The sequence below is a fragment of the Pyxicephalus adspersus genome, chromosome 2, assembly GCF_032062135.1.
Source record: "Pyxicephalus adspersus chromosome 2, UCB_Pads_2.0, whole genome shotgun sequence".
Taxonomy (NCBI): domain Eukaryota; kingdom Metazoa; phylum Chordata; class Amphibia; order Anura; family Pyxicephalidae; genus Pyxicephalus; species Pyxicephalus adspersus.
In genome coordinates, this window is record NC_092859.1 from 28,958,953 (window position 1) to 28,982,634 (window position 23,682).

Genomic DNA, 23,682 nt, shown 5'->3' on the forward strand with positions numbered 1-23,682 from the left:
ACACAATTTCACAATTGTATAAAATGTTTTCATACATTGGAGCAATATTATCTCTCCCCAATGTAAACACCTAAATTATATTTTGGAGGGTGTCAACTGACCATAAAGAAAGTATTGTATGTTGAATTATTTCAGTTTAATGTACAAATTTGAATCTAGGTCTTTATCATAAATTGGTTAAAAAGCTTTATTAGCTTCATGTTTCCTTTTTCTGTATGTGAAAGTGGGGATCTCTTCCTCTGCAGATGTCAAGAACATCCTGGATTGGCTCAGTAAAAGGAGGTGGACGTAAGCCATGACCAGGGGGCTAGGGGAAGCATAGGGAGTTTGAAATAATGAAAGAAGGTAGGGGATAGGTTGGACATTTGAAAATGGGGAGGACAAAGTAGGGGTTCAAAAAGAGAAGAAAGAGGAGGGAGGTGTTTTAGGAAAGTGAGGGAGCGAGCTTCCCTCCAACCTGCCCTATGTGACAACTGAGGTTGGGTTGAGGTCTTCGGAGGACATCTTTAATTGGGTGTGGCAGATGGGAGAACCATCAGAGGTGTAGGCTCTTCAAAAGGTTATGGTTAATTGGGACCACCTTGAGGGTGGTGTTAAGGAGGGGCTGCAAGTACTATACTCATTCTCGAGCTGGTGGGGGTCTGTGGCTGAGAACAGAAGTGGTGGTTTTGGGCAGCTCCTCCGTGTGGTATAGTGTGGTGAGCAGAGATCATAACTGATAAGGAGGTACGGTTTTGAAAGGGGTTCAGGTTTTAGAAAAGTGCAATTGTTATTGTTACTCAGGGATTATTTATGGTTATTTATTGTTGATGTCATTATGCTTGTTACTAAAAATGTTTTGGGTATGGAAAAATAAAAATAACTAAAATAAGTTGTGCCAATAAAGTGGTCATTATGACTATTTTTCCACAAAAAGAAGTTTGTTAGTGTTGTGGTGTGACGGGAAAATGGGGTAGGGTGGAGTGAAAGAAGGACATAAGGGTGTGGTGAGTATGGGGGCGAGCATCCTTGCTACCTGGGTCATGACTTTAGTTCTTCACAGCTAGAAGTAATTCATTAGACTCATTAGACATTGGACATTTTTAGACAGATCACTGCTTTCACACACAGACCAAAAGCCTATCTCCCCAGCACACTGTACAGACTTTTTTACTCAGGCTGTGGCTGCTTTATTCAGTGCATCATCTATGAACCCACATTCCTTTTGTTTTGATGCACCTGTAATGTATTTGCTGGTTAAAACCTTATGCTCATTTGAGCTTTTAGCCTATTTTTAGTTAAATTTAGAATATAGACTGCGTAGTAAAGCACCATGGAAATCATAGATCTTCCTATGCAGTCGTTGGCACATTTACATACAAATTGGTTAACCTCTATTAATTCCTTCACATGCATATAATGCTTACTGCTCCTTTAAGTTTCACTGTCCCTTCAGTGAAATGGTTGCTGCAGTTATCTCAGTTAAATTTAATTGCATTTGTATTCACAGAAGCATAGCCATTTTCTGCATCATTAGCGGTGCTCAAGTGCTGTGTTAATATTTTGTGTTGCGCAGTGAAATTGCTTTTTGTTGCCAATAACGATGTCATAGTGCATCAGGATATTAATAACTTTGGAGACGCCATCAATACATCCAGCGGTGATATCAATAAGATGACAGTCAGCCATGTTACAATATATTGAAGGATGAGATTAGTCACAGGAGGAGATAAAGAATGAAATACACAGATGATTTTTTTTTAACTCTTGCAATGTATATAACATATATTAATATTGTACTATGTTAGCCATTGATCACAGCAATTCAAGAGAAACAATTTATTGGCAAATCTTTAAGATTCATATTACATCTTTGTACCGGCTTTGATAAAAAATCATGGCTGATGCAGTGTGAATCTTGAATGAACTGTGAAACTACAGGTTCACTTTTATTACTGTTCCCACCAGCTGCACACACCTTCCTATTGCTCCCCCTCTACCTAAATTGCTGAGTACAAGGTCTATATTCTGGACTGTGGAATGGGAGGTAGCATCTCCCAGTGCCAACATTACTGGGTATAACCAATTGGCTCTCCATTGGCTGAAGACTCCAGAAACCTAATGGTGCCATGAAGATGGGTGAGCTGCATTGGTGGATCACCAGTCTTCACTGCTGGAAGATGAGTGGGGTAGGATTTAAAATGAGTTCAAAAATGTTTTTTAATTGCTAAATGGCAATTGAGTTAAAGGGGGGGGGCTTAATTTTACCTGGGTATGAGCTTTATTGACAAAATGAATGGAATGTACAGGTAAAGGAAAATACAAATATCCACCTTTACTAAAAGAAATGCTGCTCAGGTTTAGTAGAGTGACCAAAAGTATATTCTATTGGTAATGTGACTCATCCTGAAAAAGAAGAAAAACTTTAGACTGGCTGATCTTTCCTTCCAGCAGGGATCATGTGACCAAAAGTGAATAATAGTGAAATCTCATGTGATCATTAATTTTTTAGGAAAATGAAAACAAAATGTTGACATCTATCATTATGGTTTACTTATAACTGAACTCTGTGTTCTGCGGGAATGAGCTGAAATTGTTATAGCTCTATATAAGTGGCCAGCAAAATGTGTTTTAAAGTGTTGTTACAGTTTGTAATTTGCTTAACATGTTACTAAATTGTAATTCAGCTTGGAATAGAATTTAAGATATGGTCAAGCAATAAAAGTGCTGCCCTATGGGTCAAGCCTGGAAAAAATGCCCATGACTTATACTGTACACTAGATTTGTATAAATAATTATGGAATGGTCACATATAATATCACAATGAAAGAACATGTTACAGTAAAAGTATTCTCAGTAAAATAATTTTTATTTATTTTATTTATTTTAAACTAGATGCTGCGGTATAATGTTTTTGGTATAAAGCTGCGGATGAGTTCCGTACCTGGCAGCACTCCGGATATCTTCCTCCTGAAGTCACAAACTCACTCCTGATAATTGTGACCTATATGGAGTATGATAATCTATTCCGGTCCCGTTTCCATGGCGATGAGCGGAGAACATGGGGCCTTTCTATAAGAGCCATTTTTCCCCGCTGTTCTCCATGACAGGAAAGACACAATTCAATCCATGGAGTGACTTTTCCTGGGGAGGGTGATATGTAGGGAGGCTTAATCATGTCTGATACTGAGAAACACAAGGAAACATTGAGTGGGCAGACAGACACAAAAATCAGTAAGGCTGATGTGGGCTACTTGGGCCTGCCGACTGTTGTGAAACTACAACTCCCAGCATGTCCCGAACCAAAATACACTAATCAATTACACCACATTTTACTGTAATCATTTCGCTGGGCCCTTTTATTTTCACATTCACCTGGGGGACAGAAATCACTGTGACCAGACTTTAGGTGATCTGACAGCGCCTGGCTGAGCCTTCCCACAGGAAAAATCGATACGCTCATTACACTGCTTTTTATCTATATTCATTTCTGCTAACTTGTCTTACTGAATTTATTTCTGATATTTCACAGTAGCTGAGAGTTTTTTTCATTATTAATACTGTGCTAGTGTTTTTTGAATAAACGTGTATCGAGAGATCATCTTAAAAAAAGTTCTTAGAGCAGGTTCACACCTGACGCTTGATTGGTCGATTTTGTGTGGCTCCCCAGGGCTGGCACTTTGCCAGTCACTTGTGGACTCACCCGGTAGTACTGGTTAAAACACAATCAGTGTCTGCACATATGACAGCTGGCGTAAGGGAGCAGCACTAGTACCACTCACTGCATCCCTTTGTATCTTCTTCAGGCTGATATTGACAGCAAAGGGTTTTCAACAAAAAATTGGAAATGAACATTTTTTTTTAGCTTTTTAATTTGTCCAATTACTTTTGAGCCCCTGAAATGAAGTGATTGTGTAAAAAAGGCTTTAGTTCCTCACATTGTTATGCATTCTTTTGTTGTTTCATTTAAAATTAATTGTGGTAATGTACAGAACCAAAATTAAAAAAAGTTGTCTCTGTTTAAATTTTTATGAACCTAACTGTGTGTATATATATATATATATATATATATATATATATATATAAAAGGTAAACATCTTTATTCAAAACGTTTCTGCAAATGAAGGAAATATACTAGAACAAAACATCGGAAAGTACGTTTGTTGGTATACTTTAGGTATAGTAGGTGTAATGTTGTGGAAAGAACACCTTTAGCCTGGGGGTGGTATTGTGGTATTGCCATCTCACTAATAGGTGTTTTGCAAACCTCCACACACCTGACTAACAATAATTTAGTGACATTTTTGACTCTCATGCAAAAATTCTTCGGTTTTAGACTGATTGTGGGTTTCTTTAACTTCTTATTTGAAATCCCCTACAACATTTTATAAGGATTCAAATTAGGACTTTGACTAGGCCATAACTCTTCATTTCTCCCCCTTGATTTTGCACCATGTACATGGCAGTATAATCACACCGAAAGATCCTTTTGGACTTTAGCTTTGGTGCAGTTGTAGACTTCCTGAGCCCATTTTGTCACAGTATCAACTAACACGAAGAAGATGAGGCTTGTGCACGCCATATACAAGCTAGCCTATTGTCCAGGAATCAATTGTTGATTATAGGGTTATGGGACTTAATGATGTCATCAATTTTATCATCGGCATTTTCAGGAGAATCTCTCAGTCAATTATGCTAAGCAGAGCTAACAGCTGTCTCTCTTATGTACACAGGTACAAAAAAAGCGTACCTGGCATTACAAATGCCGAAAGAAAAGAATGAAACTTCTTCGTTAGCATAAATACAATTCAGTGATATATGCTTCTCATACTACAGAGTGTCAACACGTCCTAATCCCAGTAGGGTACTGAGAGATGATAGATCGCTATGGAAGACCTCCCTGATCATATACCGGGGGCTGAAAGTGAATCCTATTAGCCTACATAGGTACAGAGGCATTGTGAACATTGATAAGTGGATGGTATTAGCGCCACTTAAAGCATCCCTTAAAATAACAAATGAAGGTTGAAAATAGTAACGTTCGTAAAGATCTGCTTTTGGCAGTTACAAATGCGTAATAAGTTTGACAGAAGTACGTCAGCACTGGCTCCACATTCATAATAAGAGGATTATGGGTGGTAGCCTTGGATGGTTGAATGATTTTCAGGATAGTCATGTACCATATTACCACAACAACAGATTAGGGGAAAGAATATGTATAAGACGGGACTGTTGGCTTGGGGCATTTTATTATTACATTTTCCAATCCTTATGATATAATGCTGTCAAGGTTTAAAGAGTTACCAAATGAAAACATTTTCAGGTGAAAGCACAGTACTCAGAGGTCTTATACCAATCTGTGTTGTTCCAGGTCCTTTGTCCCTTAGCTCCTAACATAACCTTCATGTAGCTGCTTGCAGAGGAGTAAAGGGGATATTATAAGTGAGGGTTTCTCAACCAGGGTTTGTTAGGGTTTTCAGCAATGAGCAATTTGTGCCTCTTGTGTCAGTTTTAGGTTACCCAATGATCTTTTTGGCTATCTGTAAGGATGGCATTCTTCCCAATAGTCAGCAATGCAAGAGGCATTGTTTCCACTGACCTCCACACTGATGTAACCTGTACCCAGGATTTCCCTGAAGATTTGAAAGTTATTTCCAGGGTTCCCTTGTGTTAACAGGTAAACCACATGCATAAAATACATTAAATGCAAATTTTGGGTTTTTGTTGCAGTGAATGGCCTGATGACATGGCCTCTATAATTTGTTCAATAAACCTATCACCTACCTCTTCTTGGTTTTCACCATTATTGTAAGTGATCTAATGGATGGGTCAAGTGTAAATGTCTAGATATATTTCACTGTAATACAGCTGTTCACGTCCTTTTTCACATGGGAAACTCTTGAAAAAACTTTTGAGTCTTTAGGGTATCCATTCTATATCCACAGCTCAAAGTAAATTAGCAAGGTGGTCAGTGAGAAGATTGCTGGCCATTGGGAAGAATGTCACCCTTACAGATAGCTACAGATTGACCTGAGAGGCGCAAATTGCTCAGGGGCCCCCTAACAACCTCTGTAGAAACCCTGATTGAGAAACGCTCTGCATTTTTCAATAAGATGGTATACTGATCCTAGGAAAAGGTACTACCTATCTATGATGCTTATAATAAGGTTATTATAATAAAGTAATCTTTGTTGTTATTAATTTTAATGTTATGCCCAAAACAGGCCAATGTTCCAGTTATTCCTTAGCAAACATAAGTTATATGTGATGCAACTTGGTCCCTTTAGAATTGAATAATATTGTTGGTATGGAGATGGTTTGGTGCCCTAGTCCACCACATATTTGACCAGAGGCGGATCAACTACAGCTGTAATACTATAGTCTGCCACTTTCTCTTTTACTTAAAATTCTACAAAATATCTAGAAAATATTTATCACTCTTGGGCATTGCTGATGATTACTGTGTTTGAAAAGTATTAGCCTGGTGAGATAAATCAGCACATCAAATATTAATGATAAATTATTTTAAATATTATGACGCTAGTTATTAAAGCAACCCTTTCCATAGCTAATGTTTACACAAACCACTGTCAAATATGAATTATTTGGCTGATAAACAACTTAGTACATAAAAACTGCTCAAGTATGTCCTCAGAGACTCGGGCGTTGCCCTGCATGGACTTGGCCCTTACACAGCATAGAAAAAGTTGAAGCCAGGCTGTCAATCCCAGCCCACAAATCTAGGAGTCCTCTTCTGAGTTATGTATCACTGATTTCTGTAGGGGTCAGTATCCAAATGAGTGGGTAAGGATGGAGATAAGGGTGTAGTTGTTGTCTTTTGACAAAATGTCCAAATTTGCATATAATCAACAGCATAGTTAGACATCTTGGCCTGTATATTTTGGCCTAAGAAGCATTGTTTTTTGCAACAGCTGATGAAGTGGATGATGAGGGTATTATTATGTTTTTATGCTTGATAAATAAAATGTGTCACCCCATCATATCACTTTTTTCAATATAATTAAAGTCCATTTAAAATATATGTTAACCCAATTACTGAAATCTCATATAAGCTTTACTATGGTAATGTCTTTTTTAAAAAGCCATCTTCAATTGTTTTTAAATCAGCAGCTTTTATAACAATTATACCTAGCAAGTGTTTTTTTTAAGTACTTCTTTTTATGTTTTTCCTTGTTGTGTGCTTGTGTTATGCTGTGCGTTTCCAATGGACACTAGAATTGACAGAATTTCGAAAACAGTAGCATTGTCTACTTCTTTCCATAAGGAAGCTTGCCTTGAAGACCGGAGTGCATGTAGGTATTTTGTGGCTGCAAAAAACAGAGATACAACCAAAGATCAAAAAAATGAATGATAGTTGTTTATGATAGGTGTAAGAAAGTGCCAATCGGTTAGGGTTTACACCTACTTCACAAAAGCAGACTTGATGTGAATTTCTGCAAGGCTTACAAAGCACTGAGAAAGACATTATCAACTTTTTTTTTTTTTGAAACGCTGAATAAACCATGAACATAGACGAGAGCTAAGTAGCTAGAGAGGAGCCTGTCACTGTCCCTACGAACCCGGGGTGACATTCAAAGGCCAGGCTCAGTTGTCAGGTCGACTGATGTTACGCAAGCAGAAGAGAGGGGTTATGAAGCCAAAAGGACCACAGATGTGTCCGCTTTTGCAAAGTTCATGAATTGCTTCAGGCAGCTTGAACTGCATTGACAGCACATAAATAAGAGCAAGGGAATGGGAATAAGCATAACTCTAATTAAACTTATCGTGCTGTGTTGGAGGACAAAATAAAGCTGTTCAACTTATTTAAACTCTGACCTATAATGCCTTCTTCATTCCAGTCTTACACAATGGTGTCTGATTGCATTCCAAAGTTTACTTTTTCTTATTTTTCAAGGAAACCCTTTCGTAAGAGAGATACAAGAGTTACTAATGCTGACCTTTTACTGATAAAAATAGTTTCTGGCTCTAATTATTGGAGTCATTGACCCAAAACTAGTAACTCAAAACTAGTAACTAATAACACAAAGTGTTTGCAAAGTCTTTATGTTCCCTTTCTTTGGAAAACAGTCTTGCCCTGAGAAGGAAACCTGTCCTGTGCCGGAATGCTTTAGAAATGCTGTCTGGGTGGAAGCAGCAGTCTTTCTGCAGAGGTCTAACACACTCGTTGTTATGTCAGATCCAGGTTTGAAATTTGAAGTTCGAGTTAAGGATTGAGTTGAGGTAAAAGGGTACATTATTCTTTAGTGACTTTCTCAGATTTGTTGTTATTTCATAAGGGTAAAGCCCTTGAGTCTGAATAAAACTATTAGTGTTAGTATAAATGTTGGCAGAATAGTTAAAGGTTAGAAAGGAGAAGTAGAGACACTCATGACTCAGCATCCCTCTTAAACCTGCTCTCATTTCTTCCGATGGATCCAGCCAAAACAATTAGGTATTATAAAAGCATAAAGGTCATTGAAGGTGACTTATATTCTATGTAGGTGCATCTATCCAGATTTTGCAGGCTGGATGCATAAAGGTCACTAAAGATGTCGTGAAGGGGCCTTCAATGTACCCTCCTGTTGGTGTTGATTCTCATGTTGCCCCATGTGGCCCTTTGCCCCTCAGAGCCCCTAAAGATAGAAGTCTGTATTTACCTTACTAAAGTACTCTAGGCTGTAGTAGTTAAGGTTGGTTTGTTTGTCCTCCTTCCTGTGCTGTCCCTATTCAGTTTTCATGACAGTACTTTTTTTTTTTTTTTTTACATTTTCTGTTTGTCCCTTTAGGCCTGCACTATAGGGTGTCAGGTAGCATTCTGACTGGACATGAGATATCTTATATATCCTGAAGAATACCTCTCATATCTATTGTGGCAGACTGGAACCAATGTAATATAATGTAATGATTCTGCTTGATCCATAAATATAGGATGCATCAATGAAACAGCTGAGAGCTATGTGTGAAGGACGATGAAATGATAACACTATGACAATAATCAGAAACTGAGCTAGAGTTTGGATTTCCCATTAAAGACAATATCCTGAATGGTGTACAGTAATGGTGAATGGAAGAGTAATTCTCAGATCTATTCCTCTGTGACACACACTTCCAACCCTCCATTATATCATGTCATTTTTCCTTGTCTGCTCCTTGCTATCTTTGTTCTGTATTATTATTTTTACACAGTATTTTTTATATAGCGCCACCATGTTACACAGCGCTATACAAAGTCCATAGTCATGTCCCTTTCTCAGTTATAGGTCTTACATACAGTTTAAGGTCAATTTAGGGGGGAAGCCAATGAACCTAACTGCACGTTTTTGGAATGTGGGAGGAAAGCGGGTTACCCAAGTGACATCAACGCAAACATGGGGAGAACCTGAAGATAGTGTCCTGGTTCAGATTAAAACCTGGGACCCAGCACTGCAAGGGCCGGAGTGCTAACCACTTAGGCCACCATGCTACCCATGTAGACTAACTACTTAACGCTTAACTAGATTTTTCCTAGGCCCCTGAAGTAAAGGGTAAACTTTTAGTATGATAAGCCAGTATTTAGCAGGTGCCTCTGTCATTATTTGACATGGACATATCAAGTCATGTCAAGTTAAATCACACTTTAATGTTTTCAAATCTTTCTTGGTTTTCAGTGGTGAATAATTTCCTTCACCAATGTACTAATTTCCTCAACAGTGGTGGCCATTAAAAGGCCCAATTTTGGTGTAATGCCCCCTAACTAGCATTTTATAGTATATAATAAAAACATATCACACAAATAAAACCAATTTACTAATGCCTCTAATACTTCTGGCTCAAAACGATTAAATAACATGGATGGACAGAATGTCTAGACTTGTTTCTTGTATCTCTCTGGAATTATAGCTGTAAGATCTCCTTACTGGCCGTCTTGCTGCTTTTGCATATGGATATGACATGTAACATGGGAAAAGAATAAAATATTATATTTTGGAGTTCTTCTGATTTACATTACAAAGGTCACAGAGTTATGCTGAACACACAAAGATCAGCGCTGACCTTACTGGTTCTGTTCCATCTGCTGCTGCTAGTTTCTCCCACAGAACATGAGCTGTCAATCAGAAGAGAAGGCTATCTTGTAGATGATTGGCAGACATCTGCTCCCGCTATACAGCTCAAATATGTTCCCTGACATAGCAGCAATACAAAAGGCCTCAGTAACGTTTTTTATTCATGATGGTGTTCAGAAGTTGCATGGCATGCCTTTGATGTGACTTCTGGTACTTCTGTCATTCATGCCTGTCAAGTTTCTGATGTCTAAAACCACACCTTGTGTCAAATCTTAACAGATAGTGCATTAGGTGAAGAAAAAAGCTTTCAGGCATTTACAAATAATAACCAGAAATCTCCACCAGAAATATCAGACACTGCAAAGGACACAAGTCTTAGTATTGCACAAAAAAAATATTTTTTATAATAATCAGAAACCACATCAACGTTTTCTAAATTAGTTACTCAAGCAGATTTTAGATCTGTTTTTAGTTTCTCTTTAACACGTACTGTTCCTGAGTTATGAGTACTATTATAGTTAACATTGTAGGTGCATGTATTTTGTACTAAAACATAAGCACCATTGAAGTGAATGTTAATAAATCTTCAGTGTGAAGTAAAATAAGGCACACTGTGGTATAGATCTACTGAACAGTGTCAGTCAGATATCATTGTTTCTTCAGAAATGCTTAGAGTATGATTTTCTTGCGTACTCTTTATCTGGATTGTCACCGTACAGCATCAAGCAGTAGTCAGCCATCATACTTTCATTCCAGAAACCTTGGTAGCGGTGCTCCATTAACTGAACATCCTGGTGAAAATGTTCTCCTTGTTCGTCACTCACCATACCAAGATTTTCTGGGAAGAATTCTAGATGTGAGTGCAAGAAATGTGATTTTAATGACATGCGACAACCCAGTTTCTGGTATGAATCAAGCAGATTCTGAACTTCTTCCATCTATGCAGGAGACTTATGGTTGCCCAGGAAATTTTCACAGCCACTTGAATGCATCCCAAGCTTCTAGCTCAGCTGCTGAGAGAAATTGTTTGAAAACATCATCCTGCAAAACAGACTTGATCTGTGGCCCTATAAATATCCCTTCCTTCATTTTTGCAGTGCTAATGTTTGGAAACTTCTCAACAAGGTACTGAAAACCCATGGAGTCTGATTTACCCATGGCCTTTACAAGGTCCTTCATCAAGCCTAACTTGATATGGAGGGGTGGCAGAAATATTTTATGCTAATCAATCAGAGGCAGAAATTTGACACTGCTTGTTCCGGGCTTATAGGTATTTCTTGGTAGCCAATCACGCTTGGCATAATGGTTTCCCATAGATCAGCTGTCCTACGGGCATAGGAAACAGCAATATTTTGTGAATCTTCCTTGCATTCCCATCAGAAAGCCAGTGACCTTTAGATCCCCACAGATGTTCCACTGGTGTGTTTCATGGATTGCTTCAAGTAGTAACTTCATGTTGTCATAGGACTCCTTTAGGTTAACGGAATGGGCAATCGGTAAACTTAGTTTGGAAATACAATTATGCAGTAAGGCTGCTTTCAAGCTTCTTTTAGAGGAATCAATGAAGATACACTATTCGGATTAAACATGTTCTTGTGACAAACAGTTAAAGAGTGCATTTATATCATGACAGTAGCACAGTGAGCCATCACTAGTCAAGAACGTTGTCAAGTTATGATTTTGTTTTCTGTAGAGAGTTACAGTTACACTCTTTGCAAGCAAGTGCTTATGTTTAAGCCTTGAAGCAAGAAGTTCTGCTTTGTCTTTGGAGAGATTTAGATCACAAACAAGATCATTCAGCTCTGCTTGTGTAAAGGTCTCTGGTTCTGAATCTTCATCGGCCAAGTAGTCAGGATCAGGTGATCCGGGGTTGTAACCGGCTGCAATTCCAGCGCATTCCTCATCACCTTCCCCCAGAGTGACGTCATGAATCCAGAACCCACCCACTCTCCCATCGCAGGTCTGAGTCTGGAATTGGGGAGTTGGCGGGTTGTGTTTAGAGAGACAACCCGCCCACAACCCTGAGCCTGCAATTCCATACGGGAGACATGGTCCGCAGCAGGGAGACATGGTCTGCAGCTTCTCCACGCAGGGAGGTGGATTGGCCAGAGCTGCTGACCACCAAAAAATTCTTTGCAAAATAAGAGTGGGCATGCTTGCCCACTTGTGCCCGCTGCACTACACTCATCATGTTTGTTTTTTATTAATTTCTGAAAGGTTTGGACTGTAAAAGTCAAATCACAAAGAGGGCCCCAATGAAATATTTCTACTGGCCTGCAGCAAACTGATGGAATCATCTCAGACTTTTTATTGATAAAAGGTGGAGCCTTTCTATTAAATGATGCTGGTGCTGCATATTGCAACATGTAAGAAATTGTGAGGTTTTTGAAAGGTCCACTTTTAAATTTTGGCTAGCTTCAGGCTAGCTTGAGTTTTCTGCTGAGGAAAGCAGGAAAAGGGGCCAGAATAAAATATCGCTTTCTGAGATAAAACACTAATTCAGCCTATTTGTAATAAAATAAAAAGTATACTTAGTGATATATATCTCAATATTTATGAGTACATAATGATATAATAGAATGAAAAAATTACCTAAAAAGAAAAATAACATTGTAAACTGTGTTAAAAAAAATGCTAGTAGAGGGCAATGACCAAATCACAACGGATCAGCAAAACTGAGAAATTCATTTTTATGAACACATTAATGAAAACAGCTTTTGTTTTTGCAAAAATGTTGGCCAAATGCATTGAAGACTACTGTTGTAATAGGATAATTGAAAAGCCTGTGAACATGCTATTGTCACCAAAAACTGAAGGAATCTGTAGGAATATGTCTCAAAAGAAAAAAAATGAAAATGCATTAAGTTTATCTATTAATCAATATTAAAGCATTGTTGGCAAAACTGTTGGGAGGGTCAGGTGAACCTCCAAGAACATTCCCCTAACGAAAAAAACAAATAAAAAGCATGTCCTTTTTCAGTGAACAAGTATTGAAAAAAAAACATCTGAAAGCCAATCGCAATTATTTGCATAGAAAAATAGGTTATCAGCATCCAAATAATTTTCTCAACTATAGGTTTTCTTCCTTAGAAATATTCCTTCAAATGAATCACGAATGGTAAAAAAATTATGTATTGTATGGTACGGAGACACTTGCAAGTGTTTTTACCACTACTACTTGTTCTTTTTAATTGGTTTCCTAAAATAAAAAATATAATGGAATGTAGCTCATGGATCTAGAGCCTAGTATAGTCAAACGTTTTGGTAGAAAGAGCAAAAGGGGACAGAAAGATTTAATTCCTAAAGAGGGGTTGTCGTTAGAATTGAGGAACAGTTGGGATCTATGACAGTGATATCACCAATTCTCCCGCCATATATATGGACACCAACCAGCAGCATTGCCATAAATCTCATGCTGTGCATATACAGCTATGAGTCTGTTAGCACAGAAATTCCTGGGTAAGTTACATTAAGTACACAGCTTTTTTTAGCACGAATTTCAAACAAAAGGTTTTTAAAGCGAATATTAGGTTCCCCAGGCCTAATTAACATTTAAAAGTATTCTCTATGAAATTGAATATCATTTTTTTTTTAGGTTAAAAAAACTTGGCTTGAGGTTACTTACATATGCTCCATAATTGTCACTGGAAATGTTTGCTAATAATTGTTTGCAATGTTAGTAGAATGAGTGCTTTACAAAAAGCGATGTTCTATTCTATAGAGAAAGGAAAGACAAGTGGGAGGCTTCCTGCTGAGACCTCAATAGAAAACAATAGCGCCTGGTTATTAGTGATCTGGGACGACATTAGGGGGACAACTGTACTAATGCAAATTTTTCATGTGATGATTATAAATAATGATTTTGGGGGAGGAAAATCTAGAGTGTGTTTTTATAAGGATTTATTGTCCAGGACTGTCGGGTTATTACTAAGTTGGGTATGCAAAGTTCACTGGAGAAAAATGTCCCTTCTACAGTTTACTCACCAAACTTCACAGACAGCCATCAGTGATGAATATCACGTCTTATATCAGCAGGCTTCAGATTACACCCGCTTAAATAAACACTTCTCTACGGTTCTGTCTCAGTTTATTTTAAATGTGATGAAGGTACCCAAATGTGCAAGCAGATTAAATACAAAGATTAAAATACTAAAAGCAGATGTGTTCTTTATTGTAAAGCTGGCTTTTTTATGACCCAAATTATTTAAAACATATGAAAGTTGTTGTGGTCTTTACCGGAATGGTAATATTCATCCCCTGGTTTCAGTACTTTCTGAGTCACTCACCTTGACCTACAGAATGGTTCCGGATCAGAAGGCAGTGAAGCCAAAGGATTAGCATTACCACCAGGAAACTAGTAGATCAGACAAAGGTTAGTGTAATGGTTTCAAGTCTAGGTAAATCCTAATTGGGTGAAATTTAGCTTGCTAGTGCTTTGTGAATCATATTTTTAATAAAATAATATTTTTTACCTGGTTTTAGCCAGTACCTGTATACATTCTCTTGCCCCAGCAAGTACTGAATTTCATTGTCCTGGATGGGTTTTTGTAAATTCCATCAGAGAAGCATTTTATAGGGGACACCAGAAAATGTTGTCATTTTATACCAGGAAAATACAGATAAGGGTCTTTATTTAGGGCTCACCCGGTTGCTAAGTAAAAAGATCGAATTCAACTTTAAAAAAAACATTTACACGTTAAGGCTTTTACAATCTTTTAATGATGGGGTTTAGATTTAATTTTCTTTAATTGACCAATACACTTAAAGTACAAAAAGATGTGTCTAAAGGCTAACATGTCTATACATATGTCTATACATTAAAATATGTGTCAAGAAGATTACATGTGCTGTGATTCACAGTGCACCTTGGCTATCGGTCATTTCAGATTAGGAGAGGCTGACCAGAGACTGCTGGCTGTTTCCTTTATAATGGTTGCATAGAACTGAAAAGTGACCCTCTCAGATTCATGGCTGTTTTTTTCCACTTTTGTTATAAGTAAAAGCCCAACCAAAAACAAAAAGTAGTTGTTTTTGCCAATAGATGTCAGTCCGATGACCAGCATAATTCAGCTGGCTTCCTCGGAGCCCAGGCATTTCTGGATCCTGTTCCTTTTCAAGTTTCTGACGGGATGGTCAAAAAGACCAACCATACAAATCAACTCCCCGAATGACTTACTTTTACTCATTTTGATGGCCTGGCCTCTTAAGAACACCTGATGTCATATTTGCTGACAGTTGCGGGGCTAATGTTCCATCCACTACTGAGAGAAGTACAAACAATCAATGCAACACCGAGGTATCTTGTCAATTTATGGAGAGGTGTTTATAAGCCATGTCTGGCAGATTTCAACAAACAGCAGCTCATTAAAATTTTACGCTCAACACTCATCCTCATCTGCAGGTAGCAAAGTATCTCATCTGTAGCCACGAAAGAAAGATTTTCCAACCTCAGCGGCAAAGCAGAGTCAAGAAACTTACTTGTGCACCATATCAGGCTCAAGCCTAATTCTCTAGAATAGACTAATGTTGGGCTTGGCACACGAAGCAGGGCAGTTTTAAAGTCCCCTAATAAATATCCAGGAATGGCACAGTAACAGCATAAACAGTTTTATGTAATATTTGTATTTATTTGACTATATTTGATTAGGACTATGAGACACTGTGATAAAAAGAAGTAGTGCTTTACATTTTTAATTGTTATAATAAATGTAAATTGAACAATTTCTCCCACTGATACCAACAATGGTCAGTGTTCTTTCCTATGGCACAAATATTGGGGCACTTTTCCTTCCAACTTTAGCACTGGTGGGGCATTACTCCTGCCTCTAATTCCAAAGGCTTGGGCATTAAACATTCCACTGACACCATTGATGGGGCATTATTCTAACCACTGACATCAAAAACATGATGTATCCCTTTCTGATACTAACAATAAAGCATACAACCCATCACTGACACTGGAATCGCCACAATATTTCTCTCCTTGATATCAACAATGGGACATCATTTCTTCCACTTATACAAAGGACGGGACACCATTCCTCCTGATATGAACTATGGGATATTAGTCCTTCCAATCACTTAGCCTGGAGTATTGTTTACTGCCACTGACACTTTTGCTGGCTTAACTGGCCACAGTCATACCCCCAAGTCTGAAGGGAAGAAACTGCCCTTTGTTTACAAAATGTGAGGATCCTCATTCTAGGGGGGTAAAAAATAATACCCCTGACTTCCTTTCTCCTCAGAAAGACAGCTTTCTCCTCCACCCCTGACTTTCCGTGGGTGTGGGCATGCTTTGGATGTCTTCATGTGCAATGCAGACCCTGCTATGAAAATGTCCCAACCAAGGTCACAACTCCATACATAAGAGCTCCAGTATTCTTTTACTATATAAAATATGTTGCCCAAAGCCTCTTCTAGATGAATGACATTTACTTTTTCAACTTTCAGCTTTTCAGCCTTAAACCCATCACAATGAGCCTAACAAATTAAAATTCTCCCAAACTGGAGAAGATAGATTATCCTGAGTGAACTTGGATGATCCAGCAAACCTGGAATGGACTTCTTAAACACCATTTGCTATTAGTTGGTTTTAGTTTTCAGTCCGGGAACAGATCCATTTGAGTTTGCTGGATCATCCAGGTTCACCTCTAATAGTCTATCTTCTCTAGTCTTGGAGAGCTTTAATATATCAGGCCCAATATCTACCATCCTAACTCTACACTGTCCCCAACACTGAAAATGTCTAGCACTGAATCTAGGTTGTAGGATGTTTAGGCAAAATTGTGGTGTAACTTAAACCGCTAAATTTTTTTTACAGCAAACCCATGTCAAAAGGTCTGCGTAAAATGTAGCAATTCCATCCAACTGGGAATCCCTTACGCTGACCTCCGAGCTTAGTATATTCTGTAAACCACTGTGGAATACCTTGACAATATCTAATTACATTTTAGCAATAGAGAAACCACAATGGCACAGATAAGAAATGATTTATAGGAGAGTTAATTGGATGTGAATGGATATCATTTTAAATGCGGCCACTAGTATGTCTCCTATGGAGCCGCAATGAAGATGAAATAAGACGGAGCTTTAATTAACCTGTGAATGAGTCACTGTCATCCGGAGCGTCTTACAAGCCAGTGCCGGGTACCTGTGTCCTCCTACATAGTAGACCCAGCTCTGCTCGAAAAAACTTTTCTCCAATCGCTATAGCAACTGGCACAGAAGGAGGGGAAGAGCACAAAATCAGTCAATTTAGTCCATTATAGCAATAATAGCTCCAGCTACAACCTGCTAGAGGTCAAGACAGATTTCACTAGAGTTGTACATACTACTAACCATTCCTGAAGGCTTAATGATGGCATCCTGGGGATATGTGCTGGGCACAACACTGGCACGTGTAACAATCTACAGAAAGGTTTAATTAATACAAAACTGTTTAAGAAGTACTGCACCTTTGTAAAAACTAAAAAAAGATACAAGTGCGTTGTTATTTATTACTTGGGAAAAGGAGGGACAGGGACCAGTCCTAGACATAACATTATTATGGTATTACAAACATTTTTTAAGTGATATATTATAATTACGAGCTTTTGTGAAGAATGCGTGCTCAACTTTACTGTTTTATTACATGCCTGGCATGTCACAACAAATATTTATAGCATAATTATTCAAAAACACCATCTTTTCATTAAAACTCATTTGCCTGGCAAGAGGAAACAAGTGCAGAACTAACCTGGACCCCATCATGCCCCAACCATCTTCGTCCACCCTCATTCCCTGCTCTCAATTCTGCTTTAGTCCTGTCTGTGGGGGCCCCTGTTGGCAAAGGAGGGCCCGGGGTCCTCGCGCAGTGCATACGTGGCATCTTCCTTTGTCCACCCCTGCCTGGATGATACCCAAACAAAGGTAACACTGGTATTGTAATTTATGGGAGAGGTAAAAAAAAAAATGAAATGTAACACATAAACATTACATAGTCTCAGGGAAAGATCTTTGAAGGATCACATAGGATAGAAGGATTTCTGACTTTACTCTGTGGTAGAGAAGTAGAGAAGCCAAATAAAGTATTTAGTATTTCCAGAAGCAGTAGTTCATCATATGTACTTGACTAGGCAACATGAGGGAATGAGCTAAAAAGACCCAATCAGAGTCTTTTATTTTAATTATTTTTAATAAAAAAAAGGAATCCTAAGGTTGGTTACTAAAAATAGTTGTTGAGCCTACACGGTGGCATAATTGCCGACAAAGGGCAGGGATGATTTCTGTTTAGCCGAGGAAACAGATCCCGGGGACACACACTTGTACATAGCAGCACTCTCCGTGATGTATTTATGTAACCACACACTTAGGCTGAATTGTTCCCAGAAGCCTAATTGACAAACGACAGTTCCCGAGAGAGCGGCACTTATAAGCTCTGTGCCCACATTCACCGCGTATCAGTAGAGAGTCACCTGTGTATCTGGCTGTGCCGGGATCGATACCACACACCTCCCCAGTCCCTTCTGTGCTGTCACCACTTCCAATTAGAGGCCAGTTCTGGAGGTGGCAGGACACAGGGAAAATATTTTGGCTTTTGAAAAAGTCATGTAACTATATATTTATATTCTCCAGGTGGTCAGTTCATGCTCTTTCGTTCAGGAAAACTTACTAAAATAAAATAGTGGCCATTGAGGTTTATGGATTTGAATTGTAAATCCGGCACTGCAAAAAATACGGACTTGTTACGGAAAACAGAAAAAGCTCTTTTATGTTTTCTAAAGTTCTTTTAGTTGTCCCCACTGGGGGATTCACTCTCTTTAAAGGTAATGGTCACCAGGTCAAATAAACGGGGTCAAGTAATAGGCAAATTTTACAATTGCCTACAGAACAGTAGGAGAGGTTGGAAAAAGAGGTTGCCACCATTTCCCATTCATAAACAAATTGAAAAAAGAGTGAAAGATTTTAGGTATCTGTGCTAACCTCCTCTTACTTTAAATTCCTCTGCAACCAGCTCAGCCAATGAGTCTCCAGATTCTCATGTTGTGTCTTCTTCCTGCCCTGTACCATGTGACTCCTTGCAAACAATCTCCTTGCCTTAAAGGACCTTAAAGGCTGCATCTGCTATTGGAGGTCAAAATATAATCTAAAGTAGCCTACTTATAGCACTCCCTTTGAGGTAGGTATAAGTACCAACATGTCACATGATTTGCTCAGTTACGTTATGTTCCCTATATAAGGAAGTTACAGGCAACAAAAAGTTGCCTGCACAGGGAGATTCCAGTATCTGCTCTCCTATATTTTTGCCTTGTGATTTTGCACCACGCCAATTGAAACAAAAAATTTTAAGGCTGCAACCTGGGCATCAACTCCCAAAGTCCATCACCACTTGTAAGATGTGCTAGTGAAGCCAGTGGTTGGTGCCTTGGATTCTGTGCTTCACCTACTCTCCAGCCAAGTGGGTTGGTGACATGGAGGGCACACCATCCATCCAAGGTACACATATGTACGATATATACTCAAGTATAAACACATTTTTTTTAATGGCCATTAGAAATAGAATTTTGTTTTTTACTTGGGTCACACTAATTTATGACACTGTGTTCTTATGTAAGGTGTATAACAAACTCTTACTATCTGAGACCTTATTAGAGTTTGTTACACACTTCAAATAAAAATAATGTACTAAAGATTTTTAAGAGCATGACCAACTCAAAAGTACAAAATACCTTTAACCTTTAAAATGCCCCAAATGTTTTAAAAATACCATCCCGTTTAATCTGTATTTCTTTTTATTACTGTTGGGAATGTTAGCAATGACAGCCACATTATTGCCCTAGGTTTATACTTGAGTCAATATAGTCTTCATGTATTCTTTGGTTTTTTGGTTAATCTATTGCAAGTTTCATACCCGCAGATCCTGCTAGTAACAGCACTCCCTGCTAAAGGTCGACTACACTAAACTACTGTCTCACAATTTGCAGCAATGTTGTCAGGCTGCCATGCTTGCTTCTTCATGTGGCCATTGGGCTGTCTATCTGATAGATCTGATAGGACACCTGAGGGCCAACTGAAGTCAATTGGAATCTGTTCATGAACGATGGTTAGTCTACAATACAATGCTATTTGAAGTTTTATAGGTTAAGAGAACTTTTGGTGACAGTGAAAGCTTGACGTGTTTCTTGTTTTAATATAACTTTCACTGACATCTAATTACTTCATTTGCTTTCTCCCCTTAATAATAAATTACTTATTGATTGCAACTTAATTAAAGTTGTGTGAATTTGAGGCAGCATAACACTGACAATTTCACTTCATACCGCTATCACCGTGCAATGTTTTACTTACCCCTGGGCAATGTAGGGGCTGAATAAATAAAATTACTGGAGACGAGTATATTGTAGAAATGGCTACTCATTTATTCTTAGATAAGAACTCACACATGAATATGTATAAATAATAAGTAGCTTGCTGTCATGTAAGGCATATGCCTTCGTACTGTTGTGTGCTGACAACATTGTGACAGATGTTATGAAAAGATAGAAGACATTATCAGTCGTCTGCTACTCCTTCACTGCCCAATCATAATCTGGAAGCAGGAAGGTGACTAGGCTGTACTGAATAATTTCACCAAATAAAAGTCAGGTCATCAAGTTGTGTTGTGTGATAGGGCTGTGAAAATCCCGGCATGGACAAACTAATAAAAATCCTTTGGCAGGCAAAAAAGCTCCAATATTCGCATTACAAAGGAGTATTTAGCCATTTACAATTGCCATTTCAAATTGGCTTTATTGTTTATTAGTACTTACATTTGTATGCAGAAAAAATGAATATGATGAATGAACTAGAAATTCTAAAAGAGGCTCAGTGCAATTAAAATGATTTTATTGAACTGCTATGATTTTTTTGTTCTTCAAGCCCACTGAATTTCAATGCAATTTATCATTTGGAAAAGTAGACACTTCAAGAGTATGTATAATGATAGGGGAACAAGTTGGATACGTTGCATGAATATAATAATACTATGCATAATTATTTCATATTTAAAGAAAACCTGTCATCGGAACAATAAATTCCTTGGGGCCAGCACAAGGAGAGATCCAATATTTGGAACAGAGCTTTGGATCCTAAGGAAACTAACATTGATGTGAACATTAGAGAAGCAAATTGCTTGAACAATATGTGATAACACATAAGTATACATTATAATCTAATTGATGCAAGGTTTAAAATTGAAAATAAAGACAACCTGTCGCCAGACCTTCACTTAAACAGAAACTTTTCCATAATAATAAATCTATTTTTAATGCAGTGAATCTGACATTCATTGAGACAGTATCTGGTGGAGAATCTTTCAGGTCCATTTGATTCAATGGTAGTCATTGCTTCTCCACCAGGGAATATCAAGAAATATTGTGAAGAAGAAAGGTTCAAGGTTATAAAAAAATAAGTATGTATTGATATACTTCAGATTTATACATAACTATTATGCACATCAGAATTAATATATCCCCAGTTTTTGAGGATTGATTGCATTGATTGTCCTGACGCGTTTCACCATGGTTTGGCTTCCTCAGGGGTACAACCTCAGGGAAAGAGAAAATCCACTTGTTTTGTAGATCTCCAGCAGGAAATGTTTCAGTGAATGTCAGTTTTAAAAACAGACCCCTAGGTGTGAATTTATCAAAGTTTATGTGTGTTATTTACCTGTAAAATATCCAAAATCCCTGAGACTGCAGCTGGGTGCTGCCATCTTGAATCAGCAGCCCCAGCAGACTCTTTAAAGTGAAACGAAACCCTGCTATACTCGCCTGTACCTGTTCCGTCGTGGGTGCCGCCATCTTTTTCCTTCTTCTCTTCTACATTTTTGATCTTCAGCCATCTTGATTGACTTGGCCAGGATGACCCAGTCCAGATAAGTTGTTCCCAGCAAGCCCAAATATGCCAGGTATTGTTGCGATCAATGCTAAGCTGTCAAATTAGACAATCCCAAAAGTTGAGAGGACTATGATGTGCAGGGTTGAGGATTGTCTCCTTTCAGAGTATTTCATTTTTAATAATTTTATTTCATTAAAAAAATTATGTGAATAAATATATTTTATGAAAATTTAAAAAAACTAATCATTTATTTGTTTTTTTTCTGTGGGTTTATCTGCTTTTTTTGTTTGTTGAAGGGTCTCTTTAAATTTGTGTAGTGTTATTTGTCCTATTGCTTGTTTATTCTAGTAATGGTGGTGCGGTAAATACTGACTGCTTTGTTTCTTCTTTCAGGAAGTTTTTCAATGGATTGCTGGCACCATTCTCTCTGGCGCTACAGGAGTTAATTGCGTTCCAGGATTCCCAATTTACACAACGAACGAGGTAGGATGGTTTCTCCTTAAATGAAATAAGGATTGCAATCAGTCCCCTGTCTCTTTGTATTTTGTGATTCCTAGCCAGATACGTGTAGAAAATGCATTTCATTTATTCTGGACAGGAATGTAGAGATCTATCCTTGTAGGGGAAATCCTCTTCAGGTAGTGACTGTGTGCTGGCAGCCATTGTGTGACTCTGTACCTCTCCACCTTTGTGTGCTGTGCTATACGATGTAAAGAGTGCACACCCCTGTAGGAGCTGACAGCAGATAAGACCTTCTCCGCTTCTGCACATTCTCACCGTACTGGAGATAACGTTTCATCTTTGGATGCTTGTAATATCTATAGTACTTGTATTTTCCATCACACAGGGTCAGCATTGCATGCCAGCATTCCAAAGGCAAACCTTCCTTTAATAAGGACATTGTACAAAGTGTGCAGATAGAGAAATGGAAAATAAAAAATGAAGGGTAAAAAAAAGGAAGGAAGAATAATAGGAAGCCATAGAGGCTGATTTGCTAAAGGAGTTTAGGCTGTTCACTTACCAAGGTGAATTGTCACCTTTCAAGGGGTAATTCACTTAGCTTGGTGAATGTGATAATATTCACTTTGCAAATAATACCTAATCACATGCAAGATAATCTAAAAAATGTCATTTTTTATTTCACATGATCGGATGGTTAAGATCCTCATTTATTAAGAGAAATATCCCTTGCGAGAACAGCCTTATATTCCTTATAAAATCCACCCATAGTGTGCACAGATATACATTAAATATAGAGAGTGTGGCTGAATGTTCCTTTTTATAACCCAGTGACTTGACCACAATATGGTCTCTCTTAGACTGATCCCCACCTGTTGCGGTAAGAGGTCATTTTTCCACTTACTTAGAGAAAGATTTCACTTAATGCATATAAATTAGCGGCTTCCCAGAGCCAATAATCGTTGCAGCCCAGAAGAGCCTCTGACATTGCTCACAAGTGGCTGGAAGAGATCTCTGCGGTGAAGTGCCTATTCTCTCTGCATATATCCCCGAAACACTGCACGTCGGATCATTCATGCTTCTTTCCACATCAGGAGCATACATCTGTTATATACATCCAGATCTGATTCCAAATGATTATTATTTTTCACTAATTACATGTTTCCCCTGCTGTAAATAAAGCAACGTTTAGGCAAATGCTGGAAAATCTCAGAGATGTCTGTGATAGAGCAGGAGTCTTTGCTTGGAGGCTAATTGCACAGAAGATGGCAACGTGGGTGATGAGCAACGGCTCGCACTGACAGAATATTCATGTTTCCCACACACTGGCTCTCTGGAATCGAGG

At 38.3% G+C, this 23,682-nt stretch overlaps 1 protein-coding gene across 3 annotated transcripts in view; it reads left to right on the top strand.

Annotated features, from left to right (window-relative positions):
- Positions 1–23,682, top strand: part of CHRM2 (cholinergic receptor muscarinic 2) — a 171,300-nt gene that overhangs the window by 30,140 nt on the left and 117,478 nt on the right. For all 3 annotated transcript variants that reach the window (XR_011919325.1, XR_011919326.1, XM_072400181.1), the window contains exon 2: positions 22,272–22,361. The gene's annotated coding sequence lies outside the window, so the exon portion shown is untranslated. The remainder of the gene's footprint in view (positions 1–22,271; positions 22,362–23,682) is intronic.